Source organism: Bos indicus, chromosome 22, assembly GCF_029378745.1.
Source record: "Bos indicus isolate NIAB-ARS_2022 breed Sahiwal x Tharparkar chromosome 22, NIAB-ARS_B.indTharparkar_mat_pri_1.0, whole genome shotgun sequence".
NCBI lineage: Eukaryota > Metazoa > Chordata > Mammalia > Artiodactyla > Bovidae > Bos > Bos indicus.
Window position 1 is genome coordinate 13,169,790 of NC_091781.1, and position 20,148 is coordinate 13,189,937.

Consider the following 20,148-nt stretch of genomic DNA (forward strand, 5'->3'; position numbering starts at 1 on the left):
AATCAGACATGACTGAAACGACTTAGCACGCACACAGAGATTGTCAAAAAGAGTGAAGTAAGTTGGAAAAAGAAAAACAAATATCCTATAATATCACTTATATGTGGAATATAGAAAAATGATACAGATAAACTTATTTGCAAAGCAGAAAGAGAGTCACAATGTAGAGAACAAACTTATAGTTATCAAGGGGAAAGAGGAGTTGGAGGAATTGGGAGATTGGGATTGACATATATACATTTCTACGTACACGATAGATAACCAGTGAGAACCTCCATAGCACAGGGAACTCTACTCAATAATCTGTGGTGACCTAAATGGGAAGGAAATCTTAAAAAGAGAGAATATATGTATACATATAACTGATTTACTTTGGTGTACAGCAGAAACTAATACAACATTGTAAAACAGCTATATTCCAATAAAAAGTGAAAGAAAAAAGAATCACCATTTAGAAACTTTTTAAACCATTTAAGATGAACTGATACGTCTATTATAGCAGTTAGGATTTAACCCATGAAATAGAACAAGTAGGAGATACACTGATACATACAATTTCAATTTCACGAGAAATTGCTTTTGTTAGTAACTGATGTGACTGTAGGGGTTATCGAGGAGAGTCAGAAACCCACAGGACAGCCTCAGCTAGATTACCTAGGATAATTTCCCATACTTAAAAACAACTGATTATGGTTTTAGTCACTTTAGATTAATAAATAACACAGGACTGTAACCTAGCCACGGTGACACGTAAAACTGACCATCACATTTGTGAACTGATTCAAAACAACACAGAAGGGAGAATGCAGACGGAATAGGACTGGCCTGTGGTTTGATTGTCCTTGAGGCTGGGTGATGGGTACATGGAGGTTTGCTATAGTTCTGTCTGCTTTGTGTATCTCACAATTTTCTACAATAAGAGAGTTTTAAAATATACTTTAAATCACTCAGAAACCCACTGCTTTATATTTGGTATTTTTATTTCTGGATATTTTTCTCTACATTTTTTCACATAGTTAAGATCATACTGGAGTTACAACTTTATATCTACTTCTTTTATAGCATTTCATTACTTATTTCATTAGCACTTTCATACCTCATTAAAAATTCTTCCCAAATATCAAACAAAAGGATTAATAATTCAGGCACTGACATCACACAAACCTGGTTTGAATCCCGGTTCTTCTATTCGCTGCTGAGTGACCCTGGTCTACACTTCTTAGGTGCTCTCTATACCTCAGTTTCTTTTAATATAGTCATCCATTCATTCAGCTAATACTGTGAGTATCCTCTGAACCAGATCCTGTTCTTTTTTTTTTTTTTTATTGAAAGATAATTGCTTTATAGAATTTTGTTGTTTTGAACCAGATCCTGTTCTTGATGCTGTGGCTACACCAATTAAAAAAAAAGACAAAGTCTCTGCTCTCATGGAACTGACATTACTGGAGGAAACAGACATTAAGTGCATATTGCTCAGGGGATTACAACTAATCCAGAGAAAAATGAGACATAGTAACGGGATAGGGAGTGCAGGGATTGCTACTTCACACAAGTCAGCAAAGTCTTGTCTGATGACATTTGAACAAAGACTTGAAGGAAGTGAAGGAGTCAGCCATTTGAAAGTATTTGGTAGAAGAGCACACTAAGCAAAGGAAATAGCATATGCAAGTAGGAGGCATTCAAGGTCCAGAAAGAAGCTAGAGTGATTGGAGGAGAACAAATAACTAGAAGACGTGGGAAATGGGGTCAGAGAGTTAACAGGAAACAGACTGTGCAAGACAGAGTCATTAGGTGGTTTTAAACAAAGGAGGGGCATCTGGCTTCTGGTTTAGAGGGTTTGCTCTCTAGCTGCAGTGATAAAAATAAAGCAAAAGGGGCAAGGGCAGAAACAGGAAAATCAACTGGTAGTCAGTTAGAAACCTACAGACAAAAAATGCTAGTGGCGAGGACCAGGCTGGTAGTGCTAGAGACGCTGAGCAATAGTCAGAGCACCAAGATTTGCTGTTGCATTTATTAATATGCGGGGTGAGAGAGAGGAGGAGTCTAGGATTATTATTATTCTAAAATTTTAGCCTAAGGAACTAGAAATATGGAGTTGCCATTAACTGAGCAGTGAATGCATCAGAGAGAGTTAACTCTACATTGCACCAGCACAAATCCACAAGTATGGAAAAGAGGAGGAAAGAAAATGGCAACAACAGCTTTGGCACCTGAAAAGCTGATGGACCAGGGTTAATGGCTTAGCTATCCAAGAAAGCCTAATCCTAACTCAATGAGGAAATTGAGAATCAACCTGTTTAAACAGTAGCATCTTTAAAAAGTTCAGGGGTTCATGGTATCATGTACAGCTGGAAGCTGAGTTCGTGGATATAAAATAAAGATGGTTACAAGATTAAAACAGTTTAAAGCTGTTTAAGAATGTAGCTCCCTAATCCCTTCTCCTACTCTGCTAAAGAATGATTATCTCTCCCCAACACAGGCAGAGGACTGGACAGCACAAGTCACAGCTGAAGTTGGAGGTATCATACCCAGAACAGCAGGATTTAGAGAACCAGACAGAGCACACACACTGTTTAGATCTCAAGTCCATCCCTCGGGTTCTGTGTAACTCTCCCTCTAGACAGGACTTTGGAAAAGTTTTCCATTATGGGAAACCCAAACAGCCCAGGAAAAAGGACAAAATGTGCTGACATTTGGAGTTCCCCAGTCAGATCACTCTGTAGTGAAACTTGAGTCAAGAACTTAGAACTTACATCAGCTTTTCATCCTATTCACCAACACCCACGCTCAAAAATGAGATGATAAACAAGGACTGCCAAGTATCTAGGCAGAGCCTCATTGTACTTTTACTGGAGTGTGAGGAAGGAACACAATTAGATGTTGGTGTTCTATCAGACATCTTTACCCAGAGTCTGTCTGTTTTATTTCTACCTCCCCACTATCTTTTTTCCTTTGCCCCATTCTTTCCTTAAAAAAAGAAAAGAAAAACAAAGTAATATTCCAAGAGGCCCCTGGTTTTGTTGCTTTGTTCTTATCTGCCTAAAACTCACCTCCGAATCATCTTAGAACTTGACCTTTCTTCAGGATGAAAGTCTCATTGCCTTTCTCTGGATTTCAGAAACCTAGTCAGGAATAAAAATACACTGTATGGAGTGATGTGGGCCCCATCAAGCACTCCTGATGGTGTGTAAATTGGTGTCAACTTTCTGGAAAATTATTGGTAATAGGCTGCAAGATTTTAAATGAGCAATCCAACAATCTAATTTCTAGAAATTTATACTAAGGAAAAATTTTAATGTGAATACTATTAGTAGTAATACAAACTGAACTGCTTATGAATATACTGATACAATGTCTAAAACTTGCTTCAGAATAATCATATTTAGTGGGTATATTTATATTTTCTCATATGAAAGCCACTATGTACATAGTCCCATTATAGTGTGCTGTAAATGTATAATACACACTGGATTTTGAAGACTTAATGTCAAAAAGAAAAAGTGAAATATGTCATTATAACTTGCATATGGGACATCTATTAAAATAATATTTTGGATATATTGAAAAAAAGAAAATGTATCATTAAAATTAATTTCACCTATTTCTTTTCTCTTTGTGACATGGATGACTAGAAAAGTTTAAATCACATTTAAGTAACATTTTTAATTATAAAGGTGGCTTGTATTAGTACTTGTGGTTTACATTATGTTTCTATTGGACAGCACTGGTATAGAGTCTATATACCATCAGTCCGACATATCTGCAGGCTTCACATTCTTCGGATTCAACCAATCTCAGATCAAAAATATCCAGGGAAAACAAAATTCTAGAAAGTTCCAAAAGGAAAAAACTTGAATTTGCCATATGCTATAAACTATTTAGAGCAGTTGACCCAGTTGGCCCTTCAACAACACTACGGTTAGGGATCCCAACTCTCTGAACAGCAAAAACAGAAAGAGCTGGCCCTCCATATCCATGAGTCTTCTATATTCAAGGTCACCAGTTATAGATTCAACCAACTATGGATCATGTAGTATTGCAGTATTTACTATTAAAAAAATCTGAATATAAATGGATGCTTGCAGTTCAAACCCAGGTCAACTGTATTTATAACTATTTATATAGCTTTTATATTGTATTATGTATTATAAGTAATCTAGGGATAACTTAAAGTATACATACAGGAAGATGTGTGTAGGTTACATGTAAACAGTAAGTCGTTTTATATAAGGTATTGAGCCTTTGCAGATTTTGGTATCTATGTAGATCCTGGAACCAATCCTCCATGGATACCAAGGGATGACTGTATTCCTATTAATAAAACAAAATTTTGCATTAAACATAAATATGTTTGAATGATTGACCATAAATGGGTAATTATTAAAACACGCTAGTAAAGTAATGCTCAAAATTCTCCAAGCCAGGCTTCAGCAATATGTGAACCGTGAACTTCCTGATGTTCAAGCTGGTTTTAGAAAAGGCAGAGGAACCAGAGATCAAATTGCCAACATCTGCTGGATCATGGAAAAAGCAAGAGAGTTCCAGAAAAACATCTATTTCTGCTTTATTGACTATGCCAAAGCCTTTGACTGTGTGGATCACAATAAACTGTGGAAAATTCTTCAAGAGATGGGAATACCAGACCACCTGATCTGCCTCTTGAGAAATTTGTATGCAGGTCAGGAAGCAACAGTTAGAACTGGACATGGAACAACAGACTGGTTCCAAATAGGAAAAGGAGTTCGTCAAGGCTGTATATTGTCACCCTGTTTATTTAACTTCTATGCAGAGTACATCATGAGAAACGCTGGACTGAAAGAAACACAAGCTGGAATCAAGATTGCCGGGAGAAATATCAATAACCTCAGATATGCAGATGACACCACCCTTATGGCAGAAAGTGAAGAGGAACTCAAAAGCCTCTTGATGAAAGTGAAAGTGGAGAGTGAAAAAGTTGGCTTAAAGCTCAACATTCAGAAAACGAAGATCATGGCATCCGGTCCCACCACTTCATGGGAAATAGACGGGGAAACAGTGGAAACAGTGTCAGACTTTATTTTTCTGGGCTCCAAAATTACTACAGATGGTGACTGCAGCCATGAAATTAAAAGATGCTTACTCCTTGGAAGGAAAGTTATGATCAACCTAGACAGCATATTAAAAAGCAGAGACATTACTTTGCCAACAAAGGTCCGTCTAGTCAAGGCTATGGTTTTTCCTGTGGTCATGTATGGATGTGAGAGTTGGACTGTGAAGAAGGCTGAGCGCCGAAGAATTGATGCTTTTGAACTGTGGTGTTGGAGAAGACTCTTGAGAGTCCCTTGGACTGCAAGGAGATCCAACCAGTCCATTCTGAAGGAGATCAGCCCTGGGATTTATTTGGAAGGAATGATGCTAAAGCTGAAACTCCAGTACTTTGGCCACCTCGTGCGAAGAGTTGACTCACTGGAAAAGACTCTGATGCTGGGAGGGATTGGGGGCAGGAGAAGAAGGGGACGACCGAGGATGAGATGGCTGGATGGCATCACTGACTCGATAGACGTGAGTCTCAGTGAACTCCAGGAGTTGGTGACGGACAGGGAGGCCTGGCGTGCTGTGATTCATGGGGTGGCAAAGAGTCGGACACGACTGAGCGACTGATCTGATCTGATCTGATGGGTACATAGGAATTCATTATATCACATTCTCTACTTTTGTAATTTTCCATTAAAAAATATTTTAAATATATGAATAAAGCTGTTTTCAAGAAGGTGTTCATTCCTGTTTATACAATAGTAAAAAGTGAGAAAAATTGTCCAGTACTTATAACAGTAAGATCAGTTCAGTCACTCAGTCGTGTCCGACTCTTTGCGACCCCATGGACTGAAGCACGCCAGGCTTCCCTGTCCTTCACCATCTCCCAGAGCTTGCTCAGACTCATGTCCATTGAGTCGGGAATGCCATCCAACCATCTCATTCTCTGTCATCCCCTTATCCTCCTGACTTCAATCTTGCCCAGCATCAGGGTCTTTTCAAATGAGTCAGTTCTTCACATCAGGTGGCCAAAGTATTGGAGTTTCAGCTTCAGCATCAGTCTGTCCAATGAATATTTGGGACTGATTTCCTTTAGGATGGACTGGTTGGATCTCCTTGCTGCCCAAGGAACTCTCAAGAGTCTTCTCCAACATCACAGTTCAAAACCATCAATTCTTCAGCTCTCAGCTTTCTTTACAGTCTAACTCTCACATCCATACATGACTACTGGAAAAACCAAAGCTTTGACTAGACAGACTTTTGTTGGCAAAGTAATATGCTATCTAGGTTTGTCATAACTTTTCTTCCAAGGAGTAAGCATCTTTTAATTTCATGGCTGCAGTCACCATCTGCAGTGATTTTGGAGCCCAAGAAAATGAAGTCTGTCACTGTTTCCATTGTTTCCCCATCTATTTGCCATGAAGTGATGGGACTGGATGCCATGATCTTAGTTTTCTGAATGTTGAGTTTTAAGCCAACTTTTTCACTCTCCTTTTTCACTTTCACTAAGAGACACTTTGGAAACAGTGTCAGACTTTATTTTGGGGGGGCTCCAAAATCACTGCAGATGGTGACTGTAGCCATGAAATTAAAAAACACTTACTCCTTGGAAGGAAAGTTATGACCAACCTAGACAGCATATTAAAAAGCAGAGACATTACTTTGCCAACAAAGGTCCGTCTAGTCAAGGCTATGGTTTTTCCAGTGGTCATGTATGGATCTGAGAGTTGGACTGTGAAGAAGGCTGAGCGCCGAAGAATTGATGCTTTTGAACAGTGGTGTTGGAGAAGACTCTTGAGAGTCCCTTGGACTGCAAGGAGATCCAACCAGTCCATTCTGAAGGAGATCAGTCCTGGGTGTTCATTGGAAGGACTGATGTTGAAGCTGAAACTCCAGTACTTTGGCCACCTCATGCAAAGAGTTGACTCATTGGAAAAGACCCTGATGCTGGGAAGGATTGGGGGCAGGAGAAGAAGGGGACGACAGAGGATGAGATGGCTAGATGGCATCACTGACTCGATGGACATGAGTTTGGGTGAACTCCGGGAGCTGGTGATGGACAGGGAGGCCTGGCGTGCTGCGATTCATGGGGTCACAAAGGTTGGACATGACTGAGTGACTGAACTGAACTGAACTGAAGAGACACTTTAGTTCTTCATAACAATAAAAGAATGGTTAAATTAATTATGTTCACCCATGTGCTGCATGCAATCACTAAATAGTAAAAGTAACATCTAACATTTGAATTCTAATTATATTCCCGGCTTTGTGCTAAACAAATTATATCATTATATCATTTCATAGTCACATAGTCACAATAAGGTAGACAAACTTCATATTCTCTGACCTCTTTCCTTCACTCCAGATTTATATATCTAATATCCTGCCAACTGACATCTATTAGCTGGAATATAAGGGTAAAGAACAAAACAAATCAATAGGAAAAAGTGAATTGGAAAAAACAGAAACTATCCACAGAGAAGAAAAAAAATTTTTTAAAGGAAGTTTTGATTAATTAATTTAGTTAAAACTACAGGCCCATATCACTGATGAACATGGATGCAAGAATCCTCAACAAAATTCTAGCAAACAGAATTCAACAACATATTAAAAAACTCATACACTATGATCAAGCTCAGTTTATTTCAGGGATGCAAGGATTCTTCAATATATGCAAATCAATCAATCAGTGTGATACAACATATTAATAAACTGAAAGATAAAAACCATATGATCATCTCAATAGATGCAGAAAAAGCCTTTGACAAAATTCAGCACCCATTTATGATTAAACCTCTTCAAAAAATGGGCATAAAAGGGACTTACCTCAACATAGTAAAGGCCATATATGATAAGCCCACAGCAAACATTATTCTCAATGGTGAAAAACTGAAAGCATTCCCCCTAAGATCAGGAAGAAGACAAGGGTATCCACTCTCAACACTATTATTCAATGTAGTTTTGGAAGTCTTATCTACAGCAATCAGAGAAGAAAAGTAAATGAAAGGAATTCAAATTGGAAGAGAAGAAGCAAAACACTCACTGTTTGCAGATGACATGATACTTTACATAGAAAACCCTAAAGATACTATCAGAAAATTACTAGAGCTAATCAGTGAATTTAGCAAAGTCATAGGATACAAAATCAATACACAGAAATCACTTGCATTCCTATATACTAACAATGAAAAATCAGAAAGAGAAATTACGGAATCAATCCTTTACTACTGCACCAAAAGAATAAAATATCTGGGAATAAACCTACATAAGGAGACAAAAGAACTGTATACAGAAAATTATAAGACACTGAGGAAAGAAAGCAAAGATGACATAAACAGATGGAGAGATATTCCATGTTCCTGGGCAGGAAGAATCAATATTGTGAAAAATGACTATACTACCAAATGCAATCTAAAGATTCAATGCGATCCCTATCAAATTACCAATGGCATTTTTCACAGAACTAGAACAAAAAAATTTCACAATTCATATGGGAAAACAAAAGACTCCAAATAGCGAAAGCAGTCTTGAGAAAGAAGAATGGAGCTGGAGGAATCAACCTTCCTGACTTCAGACTATACTACAAAGCTACAGTCATCAAGACTGTATGGTACTGGCACAAAAACAGAAATATAGACCAATGGAACAAGATAGAAAGCCCAGAGATACCTTGTTTTTGACAAAGGAGGCAAGAATATACAATGGGGCAAGGACAGTCTTTTCAATAAGTGCTGCTGGGAAAACTGGATAGCTACATGCAAAAGAATGAAATTATACACTTCCTAACACCATATATGAAGAGAAATTCAAAATCAATTAAAGACCTAAATGTAAGACCAGAAACTATAAAACTCTTAGAGGAAAACATAGGCAGAATACTCTATGACATAAATCAAAGCAAGATCGTTTATGACTCACCTCCTAGAGTAATGGAAATAAAAACAAAAGTATACAAATGGGACCTGTCTGGTTAAACTTAAAAGCTTTTGCATAGCAAAGCAAACTATAAGCAAGGTGAAAAGACAGCCCTCAGAATGGGAGAAAATAATGGCAAATGAAACAACTGACAAAGGATTAATTTCCAAAATATACTGTCAGTGGATATCTCAGACATCTATTGTTCATCTGTCAATGGACATCTAGGTTGCTTCCATGTTCTAGCTATTGTAAATAGTGCTGCAATGAACATTGTGGTACATGTGTCTTTTTCAATTTTGGTTTCCTCAGGGTATATGCCTAGGAGTGGCATTGCTGGCTCATATGGTGGTTTTATTCCTAGTTTTTTAAGAAATCTCCATACTGTCTTCCATAATGGCTGTATCCATTTATTGAGCTTATACCACTCAATACCAGAAAAACAAACAACCCAATCAAAAAGTGTGGAAAACATACAGATGGCTAACAAACACATGAAAAGATGCTCAACACTGCTCATTATTAGAGAAATGCAAATCAAAACTACAATATCACCTCACACCAATCAGAATGGCCATCATCAGAAAGTCTACCAAAAAAAAAAAAAAAAAGTCTACAAACAAAAACTGCTGGAGAGGGTGTGGAGAAGAGGGAGCCCTCTTGCACTATTGGTGGGAACATAAATTGATACAGCCATTATGGAAGACAGTATAGAGATTCCTTTAAAAAGTAGGAATAAAACCACCATATGACCCAGCAATCCCACTCACAGGCATGCCGGGAGCCGGCGAGAGACATTCCGCTCGTGACAAAGGTCATGAGGAAGGAGGCTCGGCATAGGCAAAGGCGGGATCGAGCCTCAGAAGTCTCCCTGGATATTCTCGAGTATCTTCCCCCAAAAAACCAGAGTCTGCCTACTTTATTGCTTTGTGCTCTCACCTCTGACTTTACTGGGGGCTGTCCCCTACCACCATCTCGCTCTCTCTGTCAAAGATTTAACTTACAGCTCCAATTAATAAAGTTCCTGGGCAATCAGGAGTGTTTAAATCCAAACCCCTCAGATGGCTCTCTAACTCGCCTGACAAGTTTACCCGGACTCCTGCAGCTATGCATACGATTGGTTACAGTCTCCCAGCCTCCAGAGGCACGGGAAGCTTAAGATATTCAAATAGCTTAGAGCCTCTCAGAGAGTTAGAAACTGTCAGAATAAGACTAGTAAAGGATTTCATTGATGAGCCAATGCTTGCTGCCAAGTTTTCACATCCCCTGAATTGTATCCTTGAATATGTATTAATTAATATAGTTGGTATATAGAAAAAATAAGTAGTGGCCTTGGTGTTAGTAACTTTAGACCCTTAAGGTAATAAATTCTTTCCTTTGTTGTAAACCCATTACACATCCACCCTATAGGAATGCAATTTTATCTTTGGAAGATGGCGCCAAACCTTAAAATAATTACTCTTAGAGAAAATAAGTCTTTGTTGATAAGTCCTTGTCAAGAGTCATAAAATGTTAATAAGCCTTCTGGCCAGAAGATGATGTAAATCACCTAAACCATTTGTATACGATAAATTTGCAGGAAAGAAACCCTGGGTTTTGATAAGAATCAAAGACTGCTGACTTTGCATCCCCTATTATCCTCTATGTGTAACTTAGGGTATATAAGCCCCTGTTGAAAATAAAGCTACGGGCCTTGCTCACCAGCGCTTGGTCTCCCCATGTCATTCTTTTCACGTTCTGGCTGAAGTCTCCATCTGGAGCGTGGAACCCACCACGCTTACTAATTATGCCTGGGCTTCTAAGACCCACTCGAGAAGGTGTCTAGGGTGAGGCACCTTCCGCTATTCGAGAGGGCGCCTGCAGCCTACGTAAGTGGTGCAAACTTCTTGTCTTGAAGTTTTATTGGTCTCCCGCGTAAACCAAGCTACTCAGCCTCTTTTCTCCACTGAATTTTCCTACTGAGCTATCCTCATTCTTCTATTCTTTATATCTCTAATTAGCATATAAATAGTCGCCTAGGCCGTCTCTCCTTCGAATACCCTGGATCAGCTGGGGCTGGTCCCTGGCACAGGCATATATCCTGAGGAAACCAAATTGAAAAAGACACATGTACCCCAATGTTCATTGCAGCACTATTTACAATAGCTAGAACATGGAAGCAACCTAGATGTCCATTGACAGACAGATGGATAAAGAAGTTGTGTTACATATACACAATGGAAAATTACTCAGCCATAAAAAGAAATGCATTTGAGTCAGTTCTAATGAGGTGGATGAACCTAGAGCCTATTATACAGAGTGAAGTAAGTCAGAAAGAAAAAGATAAATATTGAATACTAACACACATATATAGAATCTAGAAAGATGGTACCAAAGAGTTTATTTTCAGGGCAGCAATGGAGAAACAGACATAAACAGACCTATGGACATAGGGAGAGGGGAGGAGAGGGTAAGATGTATGGAGAGAGTAATGTGCAAACTTACACTACCATATATAAAATAGATAGCCAATGGGAATTTGCTGTATGTCTCAGGGAACTCAAACAGGGGGTCTGAATCAACTTAGAGGGTGGGATGGGGAGAGAGATGAGAGGGAGGTCCTGGGGCGGGCATATATGTGTACCTATGGCTGATTCATGTTGAGGTTTGACAGAAAACAACAAAATTCTGTAAAGCAATTATCCTTCAATTAAAAAAGAAATACATTTTTAAAAGGAAGTTTTGATTAATATCCAAGAGAGATAATAGAAGATATTGCTTCTATGAGATAGCAACAATTTTTTTTAATGCAGGTGGGATTAAGAAGAAATAACTCTTAAAAATTAATAACCTAATAACAGACATTAAAAACTAACTAGAAGGTTAGAAGATGCCATTTCATCAAACCCTTAGAAAGTAGTGAAAAGACAAAGGAATGGGGTCACATTGGTCAGAATCAGTTATGTTCAGTCACTCAGTCATGTCCGACTCTTTGCGACCCCATGAACCACAGCACACCAGGCCTCCCTGTCCATCACCAACTCCCAGAGTTTACCCAAACTTAGGTCCATTGAGTCAGTGATGCCATCTAACCATCTCATCCTCTGTTGTCCCCTTCTCCTCCTGCCTTCAATCTTTCCCAACATCAGAGTCTTTTCAAATGAGTCAGCTCTTTGCATCAGGTGGCCAAAGTATTGGAGTTTCAGCTTCAACATCAGTCCTTCCAATGAATACCCAGGACTGATCCCCTTTAGCATGGACTGGTTGGATCTCCTTGCAGTCCAAGGGACTCTCAAGAGTCTTCTCCAACACCACAGTTCAAAAGCACCAATTCTTCAGTGCTCAGCTTTCTTTATAATCCAACTCTCACATCCATACCTGACTACTGGAAAAACCATAGCCTTGACTAGACAGACCTTTGTTGACAAAGTAATGTCTCTGCTTTTTAATATGCTGTCTAGGTTGGTCATAACTTTCCTTCCAAGGAGTAAACGTCTTTTAATTTCACAGCTGCAATCACCATCTGCAGTGATTTTGGAGCCCAAGAAAATAAAGTCAGCCACTGTTTCCACTGTTTCCCCATCTGTTTCCCATGAAGTGATGGGACCGGATGCCATGATCTTAGTTTTCTGAATGTTGATTTTTAAGCCAACTTTTTCACTCTCCTCTTTCACTTTCATCAAGAGGCTTTTTAGTTATTCTTCACTTTCTGCCACGAGGGTGGTGTCATCTGCATATCTGAGGTTATTGATATTTCTCCCAGCAATCTTGATTCCAGCTTGTGCTTCATCTAGCCCAACGTTTCTCATGATGTATTCTGCATAGAAGTTAAATAAGCAGGGTGACAATATACAGCCTTGACGTACTTCTTTTCCTATTTGGAACCAGTCTGTTGTTCCATGTCCAGTTCTAACTGTTGCTTCCTGACCTGCATATAGGCTTCTCAAGAGGCAGATCAGGTGGTCTGGTATTCCCATCTCTTTCAGAATTTTCCACAGTTTATTATGATCCATACAGTCAAAATGATCATCATTAAAAACTCTACAAATAACAAATGCTGGGGATGATGTGGAACAAAGGGAATCCTCCTACACTGTTGGTGGGAATGTAACTTGGTAAAGTCACTATGGAAAACAGTATGGAGGTTCCTCAGAAAACCAAAAACAGAATTATCATATGATCCAGCAATCCCACTCCTGGGCATATATCCAGACAAAACTCTAAGCCAAAAAGATACATGTACCCATATGTTCACAGTAGCACTATTCACTATAGCCAAAACATGGAAACAATCTATATGTTCATGGAGAGATGAAGGGATAAAGAAGATGTGGTACATATATACAATGGAACACTACTCAGCCATAAAAAAATAATCCCATTTGCAGCACATGGAAGCATCTAGAGATTACCATACTAAGTGAAGTAAGCCATACAGAGAAAGACAAATATCATATGATATCACTTATTTATGGAATCTAAAAATGTTACACAAAGGAACCTGTCTATGAAACAGAAACAGACTCATGGACATAGACAATAGACTTGTGGTTGCCAAGGGGATGGGAGTTGGGAGTGACAGAGTGGATGCTGGGGTTAGCAGATGTAAGCAATTATATACAGAATGAATAAACAACAAGGTCCTACTGTATAGCACAGAGAATTATATTCAATATCCTATGATAAGCCATAATGGAAAAGAATATTTTAAGAAGAATGTACATGTATGTATAACAAAACCACTTTGCTGTACAGCAGAAATCAACACAACATTGTAAATCAAACTATATTTCAATTAAAAAAAAAAGGAGGGGGGAAACAAAGGAATGAAGAAAAGGAAAAGATTTTAAAGTCAAAAGAATTCTAAAACCAGTCCTCAAAGGTCCTCATTTGCATAACACAAAATCAAGGAAGACTTCCTACTAGTTTGCTAATCCTCCCATCCAGCATCCAGCAAGAATCTGGCCTCTTTTTTGTTTACCTGAAGACAAGGAAGCCCACAGCTCTTAGAACATCCACCTACCACACACTTAAATATTGAGTACATTATTACAGAGACTAACTGAAGATGGATTCTGTGATAGATTAAGGACTTTATCTACACAAACGGGTTGGCAAAGGATGGTCAATTCTAGCTACTGCCTGTTTTGGTAAATAAAGTTTAGTGGAGCTGAAGGCCATCCCATGTGCCTCTGTCCTTTTACTTTTTCAGACGTGACCCTGTCCACTGATGTAGGAGCACCAGCCTTGTTGTAGTATCCCAACCAACCCTCTACTTTTGTTGTTTTTCAATCACTAAGTCATGTCCGACTCTTTGTGACCCCGTGGACCATAGCACGCCAGGCTTCCTTGTCCTTCACAATCTCCCAGTTTGCTCAAATTCTTGTCCATTGAGTCTGTGATGCTAACTATCTCATCATCTGTGGCCTACTTCTTCTTCTGCCCTCAGTCTTTCCCTGCATCAGAACCTTTTCCAATGAGTTGGCTCTTCACATCAGATTGCCAAAATATTTGAGCTTAAACTTCAGCATCAATCCTTCCAATGAATATTCAGGATTGATTTTCTTTAGAATTGACTGGTTTGATCTCCTTATTGTCCAAGGAACTTTCAAGAGTCTTCTCCAACACCATAGTTCAAAAGCATCAATTCTTCAGTGCTCAGCTTTCTTTACAGTCCAACTCTCACATCCATACATGATAATTCGAAAAACCATAGCTTTGATTATATGGACTTTTGTCCGTAAAGTGATGTCTCTGCTTTTTAATATGCTGTCTAAGTTTGTTATAAATTTTCTTCCAAGGAGCAAGCGTCTTTCAATTTCATGGCTGCAGTCACCATCTGCAGTGATTTTGAAGCCCAAGAAAATAAAGTCTGTCACTGTTTCCATTGTTTCCCCATCTATTTGCCATGAAGTGATAGGACCGGATGCCATGATCTTCATTTTTTGAATGTTGAGTTTTAAGTCAACTTTTTCACTCTCCTCTTTCACTTTCATCAAGAGGCTCTTAAGCTCTTCTTCACTTTATACCATGAGGGTGGTGTCATCTTCGTATCTGAGGTTATTGATATTTCTCCCAGCAATCTTGATTCCAGCTTGTGCTTCATTCAGCCCAGCATTTCTCATGATGTACTCTGCATATAAGTTAAATAAGCAGGGTAATAAAATACAACCTGACGTACTCCTTTCCCAATCTGGAACCAGTTCATTGTTCCATGTCCAGTTCTAATTGTTGCTTCTTGACCTGCATACAGATTTCTCAGGAGGCAGGTAAGGTGGTCTGGTATTCCCATCTCTTGAAGAATTTTACAGTCTGTTGTGATCTGCACACTCAAAGGCTTTAGCGTAGTCAATGAGCAGAAGTAGATGTTTTTCTAAAATTCTCTTGGCTTTTTCAATGATCCAGTGGATGTTGGCAATTTGATCTCTGGTTCCTCTGCCTTTTCTAAATCCAGCTTGAACATGTGAAAGTTCTCAGTTTACATGCTACTGAAGCCTCGCTTGGAGAATTTTGAGCATTACTTTGCTAGCGTGTGGGATGAGTGCAATGTGCAGTAGTTTGAACATTCTTTGGCATTGCTTTTCTTTGAATGAAAACTGACTTTTTCCAGTCCTGTGGCCACTGCTGAGCCTTCCAAATTTACTGGCATATTGAGTGCAGCATTTCAATAGCATCATCTTTTAGGATTTGAAATAGCTCAGCTGGAGTTCCATCACCTCCACTAGGTTTGTTCATAGTGATGCATCCTAAGGCCCATTTGACTTTGCATTCCAGGATGTCTGGCTCTAGGTTAGTGATCACACCATGTGGTTATCTGGGTCATATTTGTATAGTTCTTCTGTGTATTCTTGTCACCTCTTCTTAGTATCTTCTGCTTCTGTTAGGTCCATACCATTTCTGTCCTTTATTGTGCCCATTTTTGCATGAAATGTTCCCTTGGTATCTGTAATTTTCTTGAAGAGATCTCTAGTCTTTCCTATTCTATTGTTTTCCTCTATTTCTTTGCAAATGGGTCTTACTTGGGTGCTTATGGGTAAGCGCCTGCACACTAAGAGAAAAGTTATATAACCAAAAGCTGTCAATCAACTTGTTAAATAACACAGGACACAGGGAGGGATCACCACTGTAAAAAACTCAACACTATCCAATGTAGTCCTGCTTCTGGTTTCCATTTGGCCTGCTCTCCTTTTCTGAAAGCATACTTTTGCTTTTTTAAAACTAAAACTCCGGCTGTTTAAAACTGCGCTAAGTCTGTTGATTGAATTATTTTCTTTGAGAGCGTAAGAACAAAGGTATTGCCATTTTGCTGGTAACACTACTTCCTCTGGTACAAGTACAAACTCCATTTGCACTGGAAATTCTTTTTAAAACAAATTTTTTTCTTCTGGTTGCGCCATGCAGCTTGTGAGATTTTAGATCTCTGACCAGGGATTGAACTCAGCCACCGTAGTGAAAGTGCCGAGTTCTAGCTAACCACTAGACCACAGGGAATTTCCTAAAACTATCTTATAAAACAGAGAGCAAATCTCAGAAACATGCTCAGCAGACACATTTGCCCTGAGGCAAGTTTCAAGTACTCATATAGTTCAGCAACTCAGAAAACATTCCAGCCACTGTCAGTGTCCATGAAGCAGAAGTAAATGTTTTTCTGGCACTCTCTTGCTTTTTCAATGTGTGGATCACAACAAACTGCGGAAAATTCTTCAAGAGATGGGAATACCAGACCACCTGACCTGCCTCCTGAGAAATCTGTATGCAGGTCAAGAAGCAACAATTAGAACTGGACATGGAACAACAGACTGTTTCTAAATCGAAAGGAATACTTCAAGGTTGTATATTGTCACCCTGCTTACTTACTTATATGTAGAGTACATCATGTGAAATGCTGGGCTGGAGGAAGCACAAACTGGAATCAAGATTGCCAGGAGAAATATCAATAACCTCAGATATGCAGATGACACCACCCTGATGGCAGAAAGCAAAGAAGAACTAAAGAGCCTTTTGATGAAAGTTAAAGAGGAGAGTGAAAAAGTTGGCTTAAAATTCAACATTCAGAAAACTAAGATCGTGGCATCTGGTCCCATTACTTCATGGCAAATAGATGGGGAAACAGTAGAAACAGACTTTATTTTCTTGGGCTCCAAAATCACTGCAGATGGTGACTGCATCCATGTAATTAAAAGACGCTTGCTCCTCAGAAGAAAAGTTATGACCAACCTAGACAACATATTAAAAAGCAGAGACATTACTTTGCCAACAAAAATATGTCTAGTCAAAGCTCTGGTTTTTCCAGTAGTCATGTATGGATGTGAGAGTTGGACTATAAAGAAAGCTGAGCGCCAAAGAACTGATTCTTTTGAACTGTGGTGTTGGAGAAAACTCTTGAGAGTCCCTTGGACAGCAAGGAGATCCAACCAGTCCATCCGAAAGGAAAGCAGTCCTGAATAATCATTGGACGGACTGATGCTGAAGCTGAAACTCCAATATTTTGGCCACCTGATGCAAAGAGCTGACTTATTTGAAAAGACCCTGATGCTGGACAAGATTGAAGTCAGGAGAATGAGATGACAGAGGATGAGACAGTTGGATGGCATCACCGACTCAACAGACATGAGTTTGAGTAAACTCCAGGAGTTGGTGATGGACAGGGAGGCCTGGTGTGCTTCAGTCCATGGGGTCGCAAAGAGTTGGACATGACTGAGCAACCGAAGTGAACTGAACTGGTCAGTGTAAATATAGGTCAAAGTCATTCAAGACCTTATGCATATTAGGTGTCCTGAGGAATACCCGTTAGGGGCAGCCAAAGCTCTTGCTTCCTTCCAGAATGCCTCTGACAGATTCTGATCCTTTCCACCATCAGGTGGGACATGGACAGGTATGAGAAAAAGTGAAAGTTAGTCACAAAGTCGTGTCCAACTCTTTGCAATTCCATGAACTGCAGCCTGTCCCGCTTCTCTGTCCATGGAATTCTCCAGGCAAGAGTACTGGAGTGGGTTGCCATTTCCTTCTCCAGGTGATCTTCCTGACCCAGGGATCAAACCTGGGTCTCCTGCATTGCAGGCAGATTCTTTACCAACTGAGCCACTAGGAAAGCCCACAGACGGGTATAGTGGCTAAAATAGTGACCATAATGAAGAAGGTTGTTTATTAATGCTGGCATAGGAAACAATGGCAACTAATTCAATCTCAGACCCTTTTCCCCTCTTCCTGAAAATCAAAGGATGGAACTGAAAGTTCCAACCCTCTAATCACAGAGTTGGTTCTCCAGGCAACCGGCTCCCATACTACTTTTAAAAGTCACCTTATTAACATAACAAGAGACACCTTTAAAAGCTGTAACAAATACAGCTGAGTTAAAAAAAAAAAAAGACACCTTTATCACTCTCAACATTTAGGAAATTCCAAGTTTTAGCCATCTGAATGACAAAATAAATATTTTCCTTATAAATCACAATGTCCCACTTCTCTTCCTCCTCCCAGTACTCACCCCATTCATTCAAGGATGCCTGCATCAAACCTAGGTGAGATGCAAAGTGCTTTGAGAATGCTTTTAGTGGTACATGACCAAATTGGTGACTGTCTCCACTGCACAGGACCAAATAATAGCTGAGTCCAGCTTCTGTAGCTTAGAAGCCAAGAACGAGATCACCCTCTGATCATCAAAACCCCACAGTAATTCCTTTGCGAAACCCCAGGCTGCTATTCTCTACAAGAAATATTAGGTTGGGAAATTCTGTCATGTCAACAGCCTCTACAAAGTCAATTAGATATTAACAAAACTCCACTTACCTTCCTTACTCTGGTAAAAACAGCACACAAAGAGGGGAAGATTTTCTTTGGAAGAGATTTTGATCACACTCAAGAATTCAGCTGCTTTTACCTGCTCCAGGAGCTTGTTCTGGATTTGAAGGCTTATTAGCTTATCGGTTCATTCTGTATTTATTCAGTTATTCCCAGAGCACTGTGCAGTACATAGCTAATGTTCTCTTTCAATACTGGGTCCAATCCTGTAATATAACATGAGAGTGCATATTTAATCCTGGTGTTAGTGAGCCTTCTATGTGACAGAATATTCTATCTCCCACAGAAAGTGAGTTTAATGGTCTAAACTTCTAATACTCAGGGGCAACAAAAGCCTCCAGCTTTGCTGTGGCCTTACTATGTTCTGATGTTTCCCCAAGTATAGATCTGATATGTTTCCCAAGTATTTTTTTGAAATTTATTTTACTGAAGTATAGTTGATTTAGTGTTAATTTCTGCTGCACAGCAAAGCAATTCAGTTACACGTGTGTGTGTGTGTGTGTGTGCGTGTGTGTATGTATAATAGTAAGGTCCTACTGTAGCAAACTATAATGAAAAAGAATACATATATTTTTTCAATATCCTGTGGTAAACTATGACATATACATACACTATACTAAAATATAGTATAAATGAAGGAATATATATATATCATTATAGACTATAGCTTACCACAGGATATTGAATGTAGTTCCCTGTGCTATACAGTAGGAGCTTATTATTTATCCATTCTATGTATAATAGTTTGCAAATGCCAACCCCCTTGATCTATCAATCACCATATTTTCCCAAGTAATTTCTTGACACTGGAGCAGTCTGTAGTGGCACAGAAACCAATACTACCTCCTTGGTTGTTAAACAGAACAGACAGACCAAAAATACTCCATCCAGACATTTGGAGTATTGGAGGAACTTGTAGTACTAAAAAACAAAACAAAACTGGGCATTACAGCCCAAGAGTCCTGACCCACTTCAGAGCCTGTTAGTTTCTTTGTGAACTGGAAGTCAGAAGTGAGGAACCACTGGGTTAGTAAGTAAGCTTCATTTGATACTACTTAGGTTCTTGTGATTTAATAAGCCAATGTCCTCCTCATGATGGACATTTTATTCATCCATGGGTGTGTAATTTCCTGTGGTTTGTGAGTTTACCTCCTGTTTTGCAACACAAAGATTTAAAACTTCCCCATGGATGAAACCCTCAGGATATCTTCCTGTATATCATCAACATTTCTGTTAATTAAAAATTAGCTCTGTCTCAGAAAGTAAAATCTGCATGACTATTCACTGTGCAGGAAAATCAGATAGAAATAAAGTAAATAGGAAAACAATATTTCTGCAAATGAATGCTACATCTGTGAAGAGTCATGTTAACTTTCTTCTTTAAGTGACTACTGCTCTCTCACTGGACATGACTGAAGTGACTTAGCAGCAGCAGCAGCT

General features: G+C 39.1%; 1 long non-coding RNA gene across 1 annotated transcript; it reads right to left on the minus strand.

Annotated features, from left to right (window-relative positions):
- Positions 1-508: 508 nt before the first annotated feature.
- Positions 509-19,089, minus strand: LOC139178577 (uncharacterized). The gene is made up of 3 exons (XR_011562942.1): positions 18,697-19,089; positions 4,183-4,311; positions 509-3,122 (listed from the first exon to the last, which is right to left on the minus strand). It is a non-coding gene; the product is annotated as an uncharacterized lncRNA (long non-coding RNA).
- Between the last annotated feature and the right edge of the window lie 1,059 nt (positions 19,090-20,148).